Here is a 14,813-nt window from a genome sequence, read left to right on the forward strand (position 1 = left end):
CCTTTGTCCTGGATTATTTAATATGTCCGTCTGGTTTTTATCTATAACAGTCCATCAGTCATAAATATAAAGTGCGAGTGTCCTCGTCAAATTATCCTTATACCCGAAGTTTAAATATTCCAACTAATTGGGGACTTAAACTGTAACAAGATTTTAATACTTTGTTTAATAATTACACCAGGATGTCGACTGAGTGTAATCGAAGGTTTTAATATTTTGTTATCAATTATACCAAGTGTCCTTGTACATAATTTCACCCCTGTTTTAATTATTCTAGTGGCTATTAATCCATTCCCGTGTCCAGTTAAATGAACGATTATTCGTACATATAAATACCCCGCTCATCGTGTCCGATCGAGTGTATATGGTAATTTATAGGGACGTCTAATTGTAAATCTTTATATTAAAATTAACAAACTATCATTTAGTTAAACAAATATAAAGCCCATTAATAGCCCATAGTCTAATTTCCACAAGTGTCGTTCTTTTGTCCAAACCCCAATTATGGTACAAAGCCCAATTACCCAATTTAGTAATTAGCCCAACATCATGATTACTTCGTTTTAAATAAGCATAATAATAACTTAGTTACGAGACATTAATGTAGAAAGGTTGAACATAACTTACAATGATTAAAAATAACGTAGCGTTACACGGACAGAATTTCGACTTACACCCTTACAATATTCGCTAACATACCCTTATTATTAGAATTATAATTAAAATTAAAATTAAAATATAAATTATAAATATAAATATTACGTATGAATGGAGAGAAGAGAAAGATAGATGGATTTTGTGGTGCACCAAAGCTCGATTTTTATAGGCATGTGGGCTGGAACTGGGGCTCATGCGATCGCATGGATTTATGCCTTCCAGGCCATGCGATCGCATGGCCAGCTGGGGAGGCTCATATTTGGTTGTTTTCTTCTGCCGACGGTTTTATAAATAATATAATATATTAAATAATTATAAGAATTATTTAAATATTATATTATATTTATGTGCATAGTTGACTTGTAATTTTTAGTCCGTTGCGTCGAGCGTTGAGAGTTGACTCTGGTCCCGGTTCCGGATTTTTGAACGTACTTGCTAAAATGTCCCGTTCTTATTGATTAAAAACGTTCCATATTAATTGATTTCGTTGCGAGGTTTTGACCTCTATATGAGACGTTTTTCAAAGACTGCATTCATTTTAAAACAAACCATAACCTTTATTTCATCAATAAAGGTTTAAAAAGCTTTACGTAGATTATCAAATAATGATAATCTAAAATATCCTGTTTACACGCAACCATTACATAATGGTTTACAATACAAATATGTTACAACAAAATAAGTTTCTTGAATGCAGTTTTTACACAATATCATACAAGCATGGACTCCAAATCTCGTCCTTATTTAAGTATGCTACAGCGGAAGCTCTTAATAATCACCTGAGAATAAACATGCTTAAAACGTCAACAAAAATGTTGGTGAGTTATAGGTTTAACCTATATATAACAAATCATAATAATAGACCACAAGATTTCATATTTCAATACACATCCCATACATAGAGATAAAAATCATTCATATGGTGAACACCTGGTAACCGACATTAACAAGATGCATATATAAGAATATCCCCATCATTCCGGGACACCCTTCGGATATGATATAAATTTCGAAGTACTAAAGCATCCGGTACTTTGGATGGGGTTTGTTAAGCCCAATAGATCTATCTTTAGGATTCGCGTCAATTAGGGTGTCTGTTCCCTAATTCTTAGATTACCAGACTTAATAAAAAGGGGCATATTCGATTTCAATAATTCAACCATAGAATGTAGTTTCATGTACTTGTGTCTATTTTGTAAATCATTTATAAAACCTGCATGTATTCTCATCCCAAAAATATTAGATTTTAAAAGTGGGACTATAACTCACTTTCACAGATTTTTACTTCGTCAGGAAGTAAGACTTGGCCACTGGTTGATTCACGAACCTATAACAATATATACATATATATCAAAGTATGTTCAAAATATATTTACAACACTTTTAATATATTTTGATGTTTTAAGTTTATTAAGTCAGCTGTCCTCGTTAGTAACCTACAACTAGTTGTCCACAGTTAGATGTACAGAAATAAATCGATAAATATTATCTTGAATCAATCCACGACCCAGTGTATACGTATCTCAGTATTGATCACAACTCAAACTATATATATTTTGGAATCAACCTCAACCCTGTATAGCTAACTCCAACATTCACATATAGAGTGTCTATGGTTGTTCCGAAATATATATAGATGTGTCGACATGATAGGTCGAAACATTGTATACGTGTCTATGGTATCTCAAGATTACATAATATACAATACAAGTTGATTAAGTTATGGTTGGAATAGATTTGTTACCAATTTTCACGTAGCTAAAATGAGAAAAATTATCCAATCTTGTTTTACCCATAACTTCTTCATTTTAAATCCGTTTTGAGTGAATCAAATTGCTATGGTTTCATATTGAACTCTATTTTATGAATCTAAACAGAAAAAGTATAGGTTTATAGTCAGAAAAATAAGTTACAAGTCGTTTTTGTAAAGGTAGTCATTTCAGTCGAAAGAACGACGTCTAGATGACCATTTTAGAAAACATACTTCCACTTTGAGTTTAACCATAATTTTTGGATATAGTTTCATGTTCATAATAAAAATCATTTTCTCAGAATAACAACTTTTAAATCAAAGTTTATCATAGTTTTTAATTAACTAACCCAAAACAGCCCGCGGTGTTACTACGACGGCGTAAATCCGGTTTTACGGTGTTTTTCATGTTTCCAGGTTTTAAATCATTAAGTTAGCATATCATATAGATATAGAACATGTGTTTAGTTGATTTTAAAAGTCAAGTTAGAAGGATTAACTTTTGTTTGCGAACAAGTTTAGAATTAACTAAACTTTGTTCTAGTGATTACAAGTTTAAACCTTCGAATAAGATAGCTTTATATGTATGAATCGAATGATGTTATGAACATCATTACTACCTTAAGTTCCTTGGATAAACCTACTGGAAAAGAGAAAAATAGATCTAGCTTCAACGGATCCTTGGATGGCTCGAAGTTCTTGAAGCAGAATCATGACACGAAAACAAGTTCAAGTAAGATCATCACTTGAAATAAGATTGTTATAGTTATAGAAATTGAACCAAAGTTTGAATATGATTATTACCTTGTATTAGAATGATAACCTACTGTAAGAAACAAAGATTTCTTGAGGTTGGATGATCACCTTACAAGATTGGAAGTGAGCTAGCAAACTTGAAAGTATTCTTGATTTTATGAAACTAGAACTTTTGGAATTTATGAAGAACACTTAGAACTTGAAGATAGAACTTGAGAGAGATCAATTAGATGAAGAAAATTGAAGAATGAAAGTGTTTGTAGGTGTTTTTGGTCGTTGGTGTATGGATTAGATATAAAGGATATGTAATTTTGTTTTCATGTAAATAAGTCATGAATGATTACTCATATTTTTGTAATTTTATGAGATATTTCATGCTAGTTGCCAAATGATGGTTCCCACATGTGTTAGGTGACTCACATGGGCTGCTAAGAGCTGATCATTGGAGTGTATATATCAATAGTACATACATCTAAAAGCTGTGTATTGTACGAGTACGAATACGGGTGCATACGAGTAGAATTGTTGATGAAACTGAACGAGGATGTAATTGTAAGCATTTTTGTTAAGTAGAAGTATTTTGATAAGTGTATTGAAGTCTTTCAAAAGTGTATAAATACATATTAAAACACTACATGTATATACATTTTAACTGAGTCGTTAAGTCATCGTTAGTCGTTACATGTAAGTGTTGTTTTGAAACCTTTAGGTTAACGATCTTGTTAAATGTTGTTAACCCAATGTTTATAATATCAAATGAGATTTTAAATTATTATATTATCATGATATTATCATGTATGAATATCTCTTAATATGATATATATACATTAAATGTCTTTACAACGATAATCGTTACATATATGTCTCGTTTAAAAATCATTAAGTTAGTAGTCTTGTTTTTACATATGTAGTTTATTGTTAATATACTTAATGATATGTTTACTTATCATAGTATCATGTTAACTATATATATATCCATATATATTTCATCATATAGTTTTTACAAGTTTTAACGTTCGTGAATCACCGGTCAACTTGGGTGGTCAATTGTCTATATGAAACATATTTCAATTAATCAAGTCTTAACAAGTTTGATTGCTTAACATGTTGGAAACATTTAATCATGTAAATATCAATCTCAATTAATATATATAAACATGGAAAAGTTCGGGTCACTACAGTACCTACCCGTTAAATAAATTTCGTCCCGAAATTTTAAGCTGTTGAAGGTGTTGACGAATCTTCTGGAAATAGTTGCGGGTATTTCTTCTTCATCTGATCTTCACGCTCCCAGGTGAACTCGGGTCCTCTACGAGCATTCCATCGAACCTTAACAATTGGTATCTTGTTTTGCTTAAGTCTTTTAACCTCACGATCCATTATTTCGACGGGTTCTTCGATGAATTGAAGTTTTTCGTTGATTTGGATTTCATCTAACGGAATAGTGAGATCTTCTTTAGCAAAACATTTCTTCAAATTTGAGACGTGGAAAGTGTTATGTACAGCCGCGAGTTGTTGAGGTAACTCAAGTCGGTAAGCTACTGGTCCGACACGATCAATAATCTTGAATGGTCCAATATACCTTGGATTTAATTTCCCTCGTTTACCAAATCGAACAACGCCTTTCCAAGGTGCAACTCTAAGCATGACCATCTCTCCAATTTCAAATTCTATATCTTTTCTTTTAATGTCAGCGTAGCTCTTTTGTCGACTTTGGGCGGTTTTCAACCGTTGTTGAATTTGGATGATCTTCTCGGTAGTTTCTTGTATAATCTCCGGACCCGTAATCTGTCTATCCCCCACTTCACTCCAACAAATCGGAGACCTGCACTTTCTACCATAAAGTGCTTCAAACGGCACCATCTCAATGCTTGAATGGTAGCTGTTGTTGTAGGAAAATTCTACTAACGGTAGATGTCGATCCCAACTGTTTCCGAAATCAATAACACATGCTCGTAGCATGTCTTCAAGCGTTTGTATCGTCCTTTCACTCTGCCCATCGGTTTGTGGATGATAGGCAGTACTCATGTCTAGACGAGTTCCTAATGCTTGCTGTAATGTCTGCCAGAATCTTGAAATAAATCTACCATCCCTATCAGAGATAATAGAGATTGGTATTCCATGTCTGGAGATGACTTCCTTCAAATACAGTCGTGCTAACTTCTCCATCTTGTCATCTTCTCTTATTGGCAGGAAGTATGCTGATTTGGTGAGACGATCAACTATTACCCAAATAGTATCAAAACCACTTGCAGTCCTTGGCAATTTAGTGATGAAATCCATGGTAATGTTTTCCCATTTCCATTCTGGGATTTCGGGTTGTTGAAGTAGACCTGATGGTTTCTGATGCTCAGCTTTGACCTTAGAACATGTCAAACATTCTCCTACGTATTTAGCAACATCGGCTTTCATACCCGGCCACCAAAAATGTTTCTTGAGATCCTTGTACATCTTCCCCGTTCCAGGATGTATTGAGTATCTGGTTTTATGAGCTTCTCTAAGTACCATTTCTCTCATATCTCCAAATTTTGGTACCCAAATCCTTTCAGCCATATACCGGGTTCCGTCTTCCCGAATATTAAGATGCTTCTCCGATCCTTTGGGTATTTCATCCTTTAAATTTCCCTCTTTTAAAACTCCTTGTTGCGCCTCCTTTATTTGAGTAGTAAGGTTATTATGAATCATTATATTCATAGATTTTACTCGAATGGGTTCTCTGTCCTTCCTGCTCAAGGCATCGGCTACCACATTTGCCTTCCCCGGGTGGTAACGAATTTCAAAGTCGTAATCATTCAACAATTCAATCCACCTACGCTGCCTCATATTCAGTTGTTTCTGATTAAATATATGTTGAAGACTTTTGTGGTCGGTATATATAATACTTTTGACCCCATATAAGTAGTGCCTCCAAGTCTTTAATGCAAAAACAACCGCGCCTAATTCCAAATCATGCGTCGTATAATTTTGTTCGTGAATCTTCAATTGTCTAGACGCATAAGCAATCACTTTCGTTCGTTGCATTAATACACAACCGAGACCTTGCTTTGATGCGTCACAATAAATCACAAAATCATCATTCCCTTCAGGCAATGACAATATAGGTGCCGTAGTTAGCTTTTTCTTCAATAACTGAAACGCTTTCTCTTGTTCATCATTCCATTCAAATTTCTTCCCTTTATGCGTTAATGCAGTCAAGGGTTTTGATATTCTGGAAAAGTCTTGGATGAACCTTCTGTAGTAACCAGCTAGTCCTAAAAACTGGCGTATGTGTTTCGGAGTTTTCGGGGTTTCCCACTTTTCAACAGTTTCTATCTTTGCCGGATCCACCTTAATACCTTCTTTGTTCACTATGTGACCGAGGAATTGAACTTCTTCCAACCAAAATGCACACTTTGAAAACTTAGCGTACAATTCTTCCTTCCTCAATACTTCTAACACCTTTCTCAAATGTTCACCGTGTTCTTGGTCATTCTTTGAGTAAATAAGTATGTCATCAATGAAAACAATGACAAACTTGTCAAGGTATGGTCCACACACTCGGTTCATAAGGTCCATGAACACAGCTGGTGCATTAGTTAAACCAAACGGCATGACCATAAACTCGTAATGACTGTAACGTGTTCTGAAAGCAGTCTTTGGAATATCATCTTCTTTCACCCGCATTTGATGATACCCGGAACGTAAGTCAATCTTTGAATAAACAGACGAGCCTTGTAGTTGATCAAATAAGTCATCGATTCTCGGTAGTGGGTAGCGGTTCTTGATGGTAAGTTTGTTCAACTCTCGGTAGTCGATACACAACCTGAATGTACCATCTTTCTTCTTGACAAACAAAACAGGAGCTCCCCACGGTGATGTGCTTGGTCGAATGAAACCACGCTCTAAAAGTTCTTGTAATTGGCTTTGTAGTTCTTTCATCTCGCTGGGTGCGAGTCTGTAAGGAGCACGAGCTATTGGTGCAGCTCCTGGTACAAGATCTATTTGAAATTCAACGGATCGATGTGGGGGTAATCCCGGTAATTCTTTCGGAAATACATCAGGAAATTCTTTTGCGACGGGAACATCATTGATGCTCTTTTCTTCAGTTTGTACTTTCTCGACGTGTGCTAGAACAGCATAGCAACCTTTTCTTATTAGTTTTTGTGCCTTCAAATTACTAATAAGATGTAGCTTCGTGTTGCCCTTTTCTCCGTACACCATTAAGGGTTTTCCTTTTTCTCGTATAATGCGAATTGCATTTTTGTAACAAACGATCTCCGCTTTAACTTCTTTCAACCAGTCCATACCGATTATCACATCAAAACTCCCTAACTCTACTGGTATCAAATCAATCTTAAATGTTTCGCTAACCAGTTTAATTTCTCGATTCCGACATATATTATCTGCTGAAATTAATTTACCATTTGCTAATTCGAGTAAAAATTTACTATCCAAAGGCGTCATTGGACAACTTAATTTAGCACAAAAATCTCTACTCATATAGCTTCTATCCGCACCCGAATCAAATAAAACGTAAGCAGATTTATTGTCAATAAGAAACGTACCCGTAACAAGCTCCGGGTCTTCCTGTGCCTCTGCCGCATTAATATTGAAAACTCTTCCACGGCCTTGTCCATTCGTGTTCTCCTGGTTCGGGCAATTTCTAATAATGTGGCCCGGTTTTCCACATTTATAACAAACTACATTGGCATAACTTGCTCCGACACTACTTGCTCCGCCATTACTCGTTCTGACACCATTTGTTCCTTTCGTTCTATTAACCCCTGGTCCGTAGACCTCACACTTCGCCGCGCTATGACCATTTCTTTTACACTTGTTGCAAAATTTGGTGCAGAACCCCGAGTGATACTTTTCACACCTTTGGCATAGCTGCTTCTGATTGTTGTTGTTGTTGTTACGGTTATTATTGTTGTTGGGATGATTGTTGTAGTTGCTGTTGTTGTTGTTGTTGTTGTTGTTGGGCCGTTTGTTGTAGTTGCGATTGATGTTGCGATTGTTGGGATAATTGTTGCGATTATTGTTGTAATTGCTGTTGTTGTTGTATTGGTGATTCTTATCACCGTTTTCCTCCCACTTTCTTTTGACTTGCTTCACATTGGCTTCTTCAGCAGTCTGTTCTTTAATTCTTTCTTCAATCTAGTTCACTAGTTTGTGAGCCATTCTACATGCCTGTTGTATGGAGACAGGCTCGTGTGAACTTATATCTTCTTGGATTCTTTCCGGTAATCCTTTCACAAACGCGTCGATCTTCTCTTCCTCATCTTCGAATGCTCCCGGACACAATAGGCACAATTCTGTGAATCGTCTTTCGTACGTGGTAATATCAAATCCTTGGGTTCGTAACCCTCTAAGTTCTGTCTTGAGCTTATTGACCTCGGTTCTGGGACGGTACTTCTCGTTCATCAAGTGCTTGAATGCTGACCACGGTAGTGCGTACGCATCGTCTTGTCCCACTTGCTCTAGATAGGTATTCCACCATGTTAACGCAGAACCTGTGAAGGTATGCGTAGCGTACTTTACTTTGTCCTCTTCAGTACACTTACTTATGGTAAACACCGATTCGACCTTCTCGGTCCACCGTTTCAATCCGATCGGTCCTTCGGTTCCATCAAATTCCAAAGGTTTGCAGGCAGTGAATTCTTTGTAGGTGCATCCTACACGATTTCCTGTACTGCTAGATCCAAGGTTATTGTTGGTATGTAGCGCAGCCTGTACTGCGGCTATGTTTGAAGCTAGAAAAGTACAGAATTCCTCTTCATTCATATTCACGGTGTGTCGAGTAGTCGGTGCCATTTCCTTCAAAATAGTTAAATGGAACAAGTTAATCATACAGAATATTAAGAGTAGTTAATAGTATTTCGTAGCATAATATGAACTCATTTATAAAAGCTTTTTCTTCATATTAGCGTTTTATAAGTTTAAATTCGGGTAGTACCTACCCGTTAAGTTCATACTTAGTAGCTAATATACAATTCAACTACTACAATTCTATATGAAAAACTGATTATAATAATATTTCGCGTTCAAACTTTTACACAATATTTTACAAACTTACAATACCGCTTATTTTACATATAGCATGAAATATAGCACACAATAAATTTGATACAAGATGGTTGTGAAGATAATTCTAGCTAGTACACAAGTCGTTCAGCAAAGGCAATAAAGACACGTAATTCATACGTCCAGAAACAAGTCATGCATTCTGGTTTTACTAGGATTACTTCCCATCCTTGGTCTTGTGGAACATAACCGTTATGGCCGTTGATAAGACAGCGTGTTGTAACGTCGTCAAAGGGACGAGGGTTACGTAATGTCCAACAGTCCCGTAACAATCTAAAAACCTCATTTCTTACCCCAATTACCGACTCCGTCACTTGTGGAAAAGTTTTGTTTAATAGTTGTAGCCCGATGTTCTTGTTCTCACTTTGGTGAGAAGCGAACATTACTAATCCGTAAGCATAACATGCTTCTTTATGTTGCATGTTAGCCACTTTTTCTAAATCACGAAGTCCAATATTCGGATATATTGAGTCAAAATAATTTCTTAACCCATTGCGTAAAATAGCATTTGGGTTCCCCGCAATATATGCGTCAAAGTAAACACATCGTAACTTATGGATTTCCCAATGTGATATCCCCCATCTTTCGAACGAAAGCCTTTTATAAACCAAGGCATTCTTGGAACGTTCTTCGAATGTCTTACAAACTGATCTCACCTTAAGTAGTTGTGCCGAAGAATTCTGACCGACTCTAGACAAGATTTCATCAATCATGTCTCCGGGTAGGTCTCTTAAAATATTGGGTTGTCTATCCATTTTGTGTTTTTATACTGTAAAATAGACAAGAGTTAGATTCATAAAAAAAATACTTATTAATACAAGCAATTTTTACATATATCATAAAGCATAAGCACACTATATTACATATATTACACCACACGAATACAACTATCTTATTCCGACTCGCTTGTTTCTTCTTCTTCAATTTTGGTTCGTTTTGCCAAGTTTCTAGGGATATATGATGTTCCCCTAATACGAGCCGTAATTTTCCACATTGGTTTAGAAAAACCTGGTGGTTTAGAGGTTCCCGGGTCATTGTTACAACTTAAGGACTTCGGGGGTTGACGATACATATAAAGTTCATCAGGGTTGGAATTAGATTTCTCTATTTTTATGCCCTTTCCCTTATTATTTTCTTTTGCCTTTTTAAATTCAGTTGGGGTAATTTCTATAACATCATCGGAATTCTCGTCAGAATCCGATTCATCGGAGAATTGTTAATCCTCCCAATATTTTGCTTCCTTAGCGGAAACACCATTGACCATAATTAACCTTGGTCGGTTGGTTGAGGATTTTCTTTTACTTAACCGTCTTATTATTTCCCCCACCGGTTCTATTTCTTCATCCGGTTCCGATTCTTCTTCCGGTTCCGATTCTTCTTCTGGTTCCGACTCTTCTTCCGGTTCCTCTTCGGGAACTTGTGAATCAGTCCACGAATCATTCCAATTTACATTTGACTCTTCATTATTATTAGGTGAGTCAATGGGACTTGTTCTAGAGGTAGACATCTATCACATAATATCAAACGCGTTAAGAGATTAATATATCACATAATATTCACATGTTAAAAATATATAGTTTCCAACAAAATTTGTTAAGCAATCATTTTTCAAGTAAACACGGTCGAAGTCCAGACTCACTAATGCATCCTAACAAACTCGATAAGACACACTAATGCAAAATTCTGGTTCTCTAAGACCAACGCTCGGATACCAACTGAAATGTCCCGTTCTTATTGATTAAAAACGTTCCATATTAATTGATTTCGTTGCGAGGTTTTGACCTCTATATGAGACGTTTTTCAAAGACTGCATTCATTTTAAAACAAACCATAACCTTTATTTCATCAATAAAGGTTTAAAAAGCTTTACGTAGATTATCAAATAATGATAATCTAAAATATCCTGTTTACACGCAACCATTACATAATGGTTTACAATACAAATATGTTACAACAAAATAAGTTTCTTGAATGCAGTTTTTACACAATATCATACAAGCATGGACTCCAAATCTCGTCCTTATTTAAGTATGCTACAGCGGAAGCTCTTAATAATCACCTGAGAATAAACATGCTTAAAACGTCAACAAAAATGTTGGTGAGTTATAGGTTTAACCTATATATAACAAATCATAATAATAGACCACAAGATTTCATATTTCAATACACATCCCATACATAGAGATAAAAATCATTCATATGGTGAACACCTGGTAACCGACATTAACAAGATGCATATATAAGAATATCCCCATCATTCCGGGACACCCTTCGGATATGATATAAATTTCGAAGTACTAAAGCATCCGGTACTTTGGATGGGGTTTGTTAAGCCCAATAGATCTATCTTTAGGATTCGCGTCAATTAGGGTGTCTGTTCCCTAATTCTTAGATTACCAGACTTAATAAAAAGGGGCATATTCGATTTCAATAATTCAACCATAGAATGTAGTTTCATGTACTTGTGTCTATTTTGTAAATCATTTATAAAACCTGCATGTATTCTCATCCCAAAAATATTAGATTTTAAAAGTGGGACTATAACTCACTTTCACAGATTTTTACTTCATCGGGAAGTAAGACTTGGCCACTGGTTGATTCACGAACCTATAACAATATATACATATATATCAAAGTATGTTCAAAATATATTTACAACACTTTTAATATATTTTGATGTTTTAAGTTTATTAAGTCAGCTGTCCTCGTTAGTAACCTACAACTAGTTGTCCACAGTTAGATGTACAGAAATAAATCGATAAATATTATCTTGAATCAATCCACGACCCAGTGTATACGTATCTCAGTATTGATCACAACTCAAACTATATATATTTTGGAATCAACCTCAACCCTGTATAGCTAACTCCAACATTCACATATAGAGTGTCTATGGTTGTTCCGAAATATATATAGATGTGTCGACATGATAGGTCGAAACATTGTATACGTGTCTATGGTATCTCAAGATTACATAATATACAATACAAGTTGATTAAGTTATGGTTGGAATAGATTTGTTACCAATTTTCACGTAGCTAAAATGAGAAAAATTATCCAATCTTGTTTTACCCATAACTTCTTCATTTTAAATCCGTTTTGAGTGAATCAAATTGCTATGGTTTCATATTGAACTATATTTTATGAATCTAAACAGAAAAAGTATAGGTTTATAGTCGGAAAAATAAGTTACAAGTCGTTTTTGTAAAGGTAGTCATTTCAGTCGAAAGAACGACGTCTAGATGACCATTTTAGAAAACATACTTCCACTTTGAGTTTAACCATAATTTTTGGATATAGTTTCATGTTCATAATAAAAATCATTTTCTCAGAATAACAACTTTTAAATCAAAGTTTATCATAGTTTTTAATTAACTAACCCAAAACAGCCCGCGGTGTTACTACGACGGCGTAAATCCGGTTTTACGGTGTTTTTCGTGTTTCCAGGTTTTAAATCATTAAGTTAGCATATCATATAGATATAGAACATGTGTTTAATTGATTTTAAAAGTCAAGTTAGAAGGATTAACTTTTGTTTGCGAACAAGTTTAGAATTAACTAAACTTTGTTCTAGTGATTACAAGTTTAAACCTTCGAATAAGATAGCTTTATATGTATGAATCGAATGATGTTATGAAAATCATTACTACCTTAAGTTCCTTGGATAAACCTACTGGAAAAGAGAAAAATGGATCTAGCTTCAACGGATCCTTGGATGGCTCGAAGTTCTTGAAGCAGAATCATGACACGAAAACAAGTTCAAGTAAGATCATCACTTGAAATAAGATTGTTATAGTTATAGAAATTGAACCAAAGTTTGAATATGATTACTACCTTGTATTAGAATGATAACCTACTGTAAGAAACAAAGATTTCTTGAGGTTGGATGATCACCTTACAAGATTGGAACTGAGCTAGCAAACTTGAAAGTATTCTTGATTTTATGAAACTAGAACTTTTGGAATTTATGAAGAACACTTAGAACTTGAAGATAGAACTTGAGAGAGATCAATTAGATGAAGAAAATTGAAGAATGAAAGTGTTTGTAGGTGTTTTTGGTCGTTGGTGTATGGATTAGATATAAAGGATATGTAATTTTGTTTTCATGTAAATAAGTCATGAATGATTACTCATATTTTTGTAATTTTATGAGATATTTCATGCTAGTTGCCAAATGATGGTTCCCACATGTGTTAGGTGACTCACATGGGCTGCTAAGAGCTGATCATTGGAGTGTATATATCAATAGTACATACATCTAAAAGCTGTGTATTGTACGAGTACGAATACGGGTGCATACGAGTAGAATTGTTGATGAAACTGAACGAGGATGTAATTGTAAGCATTTTTGTTAAGTAGAAGTATTTTGATAAGTGTATTGAAGTCTTTCAAAAGTGTATAAATACATATTAAAACACTACATGTATATACATTTTAACTGAGTCGTTAAGTCATCGTTAGTCGTTACATGTAAGTGTTGTTTTGAAACCTTTAGGTTAACGATCTTGTTAAATGTTGTTAACCCAATGTTTATAATATCAAATGAGATTTTAAATTATTATATTATCATGATATTATCATGTATGAATATCTCTTAATATGATATATATACATTAAATGTCTTTACAACGATAATCGTTACATATATGTCTCGTTTAAAAATCATTAAGTTAGTAGTCTTGTTTTTACATATGTAGTTCATTGTTAATATACTTAATGATATGTTTACTTATCATAGTATCATGTTAACTATATATATATCCATATATATGTCATCATATAGTTTTTACAAGTTTTAACGTTCGTGAATCACCGGTCAACTTGGGTGGTCAATTGTCTATATGAAACATATTTCAATTAATCAAGTCTTAACAAGTTTGATTGCTTAACATGTTGGAAACATTTAATCATGTAAATATCAATCTCAATTAATATATATAAACATGGAAAAGTTCGGGTCACTACACTTGCGTACAATTTAATATCTTGTACTTTTTGTTTTGAATCTTGTACTCTTGTAATTTTGAGACGTTTCTTATCAATAATTGGAACCTCATTGATTGTATTTTGTACTTTTGAGCTTTTTGGTCGTTTGCGTCTTCAATTCGTCGAATCTGTCTTTTGTCTTCACCTTTTATTATTTAAGCGAATATCACTTGTAAATAGGACAATTGTAACTAAAAGCTTGTCTTTCTTGAGGAATAATGCTTTGAAATATATGTTTGTTTTTAGCATTATCACTGATATTCAGTTGTTTCTGATTAAATATGTGGTGAAGACTTTTGTGGTCGGTATATATAATACTTTTGACCCCATATAAGTAGCGCCTCCAAGTCTTTAATGCAAAAACAACCGCGCCTAATTCCAAATCATGCGTCGTATAATTTTGCTCGTGAATCTTCAATTGTCTAGACGCATAAGCAATCACCTTCGTCTGTTGCATTAATACACAACCGAGACCTTGCTTTGATGCGTCACAATAAATCACAAAATCATCATTCCCTTCAGGCAATGACAATATAGGTGCCGTAGTTAGCTTTTTCTTCAATAATTGAAACGCCTTCTCTTGTTCATCCTTCCATTCAAA

This window comes from Rutidosis leptorrhynchoides, chromosome 7 (assembly GCF_046630445.1).
Source record: "Rutidosis leptorrhynchoides isolate AG116_Rl617_1_P2 chromosome 7, CSIRO_AGI_Rlap_v1, whole genome shotgun sequence".
Classification (NCBI taxonomy): Eukaryota; Viridiplantae; Streptophyta; class Magnoliopsida; order Asterales; family Asteraceae; genus Rutidosis; species Rutidosis leptorrhynchoides.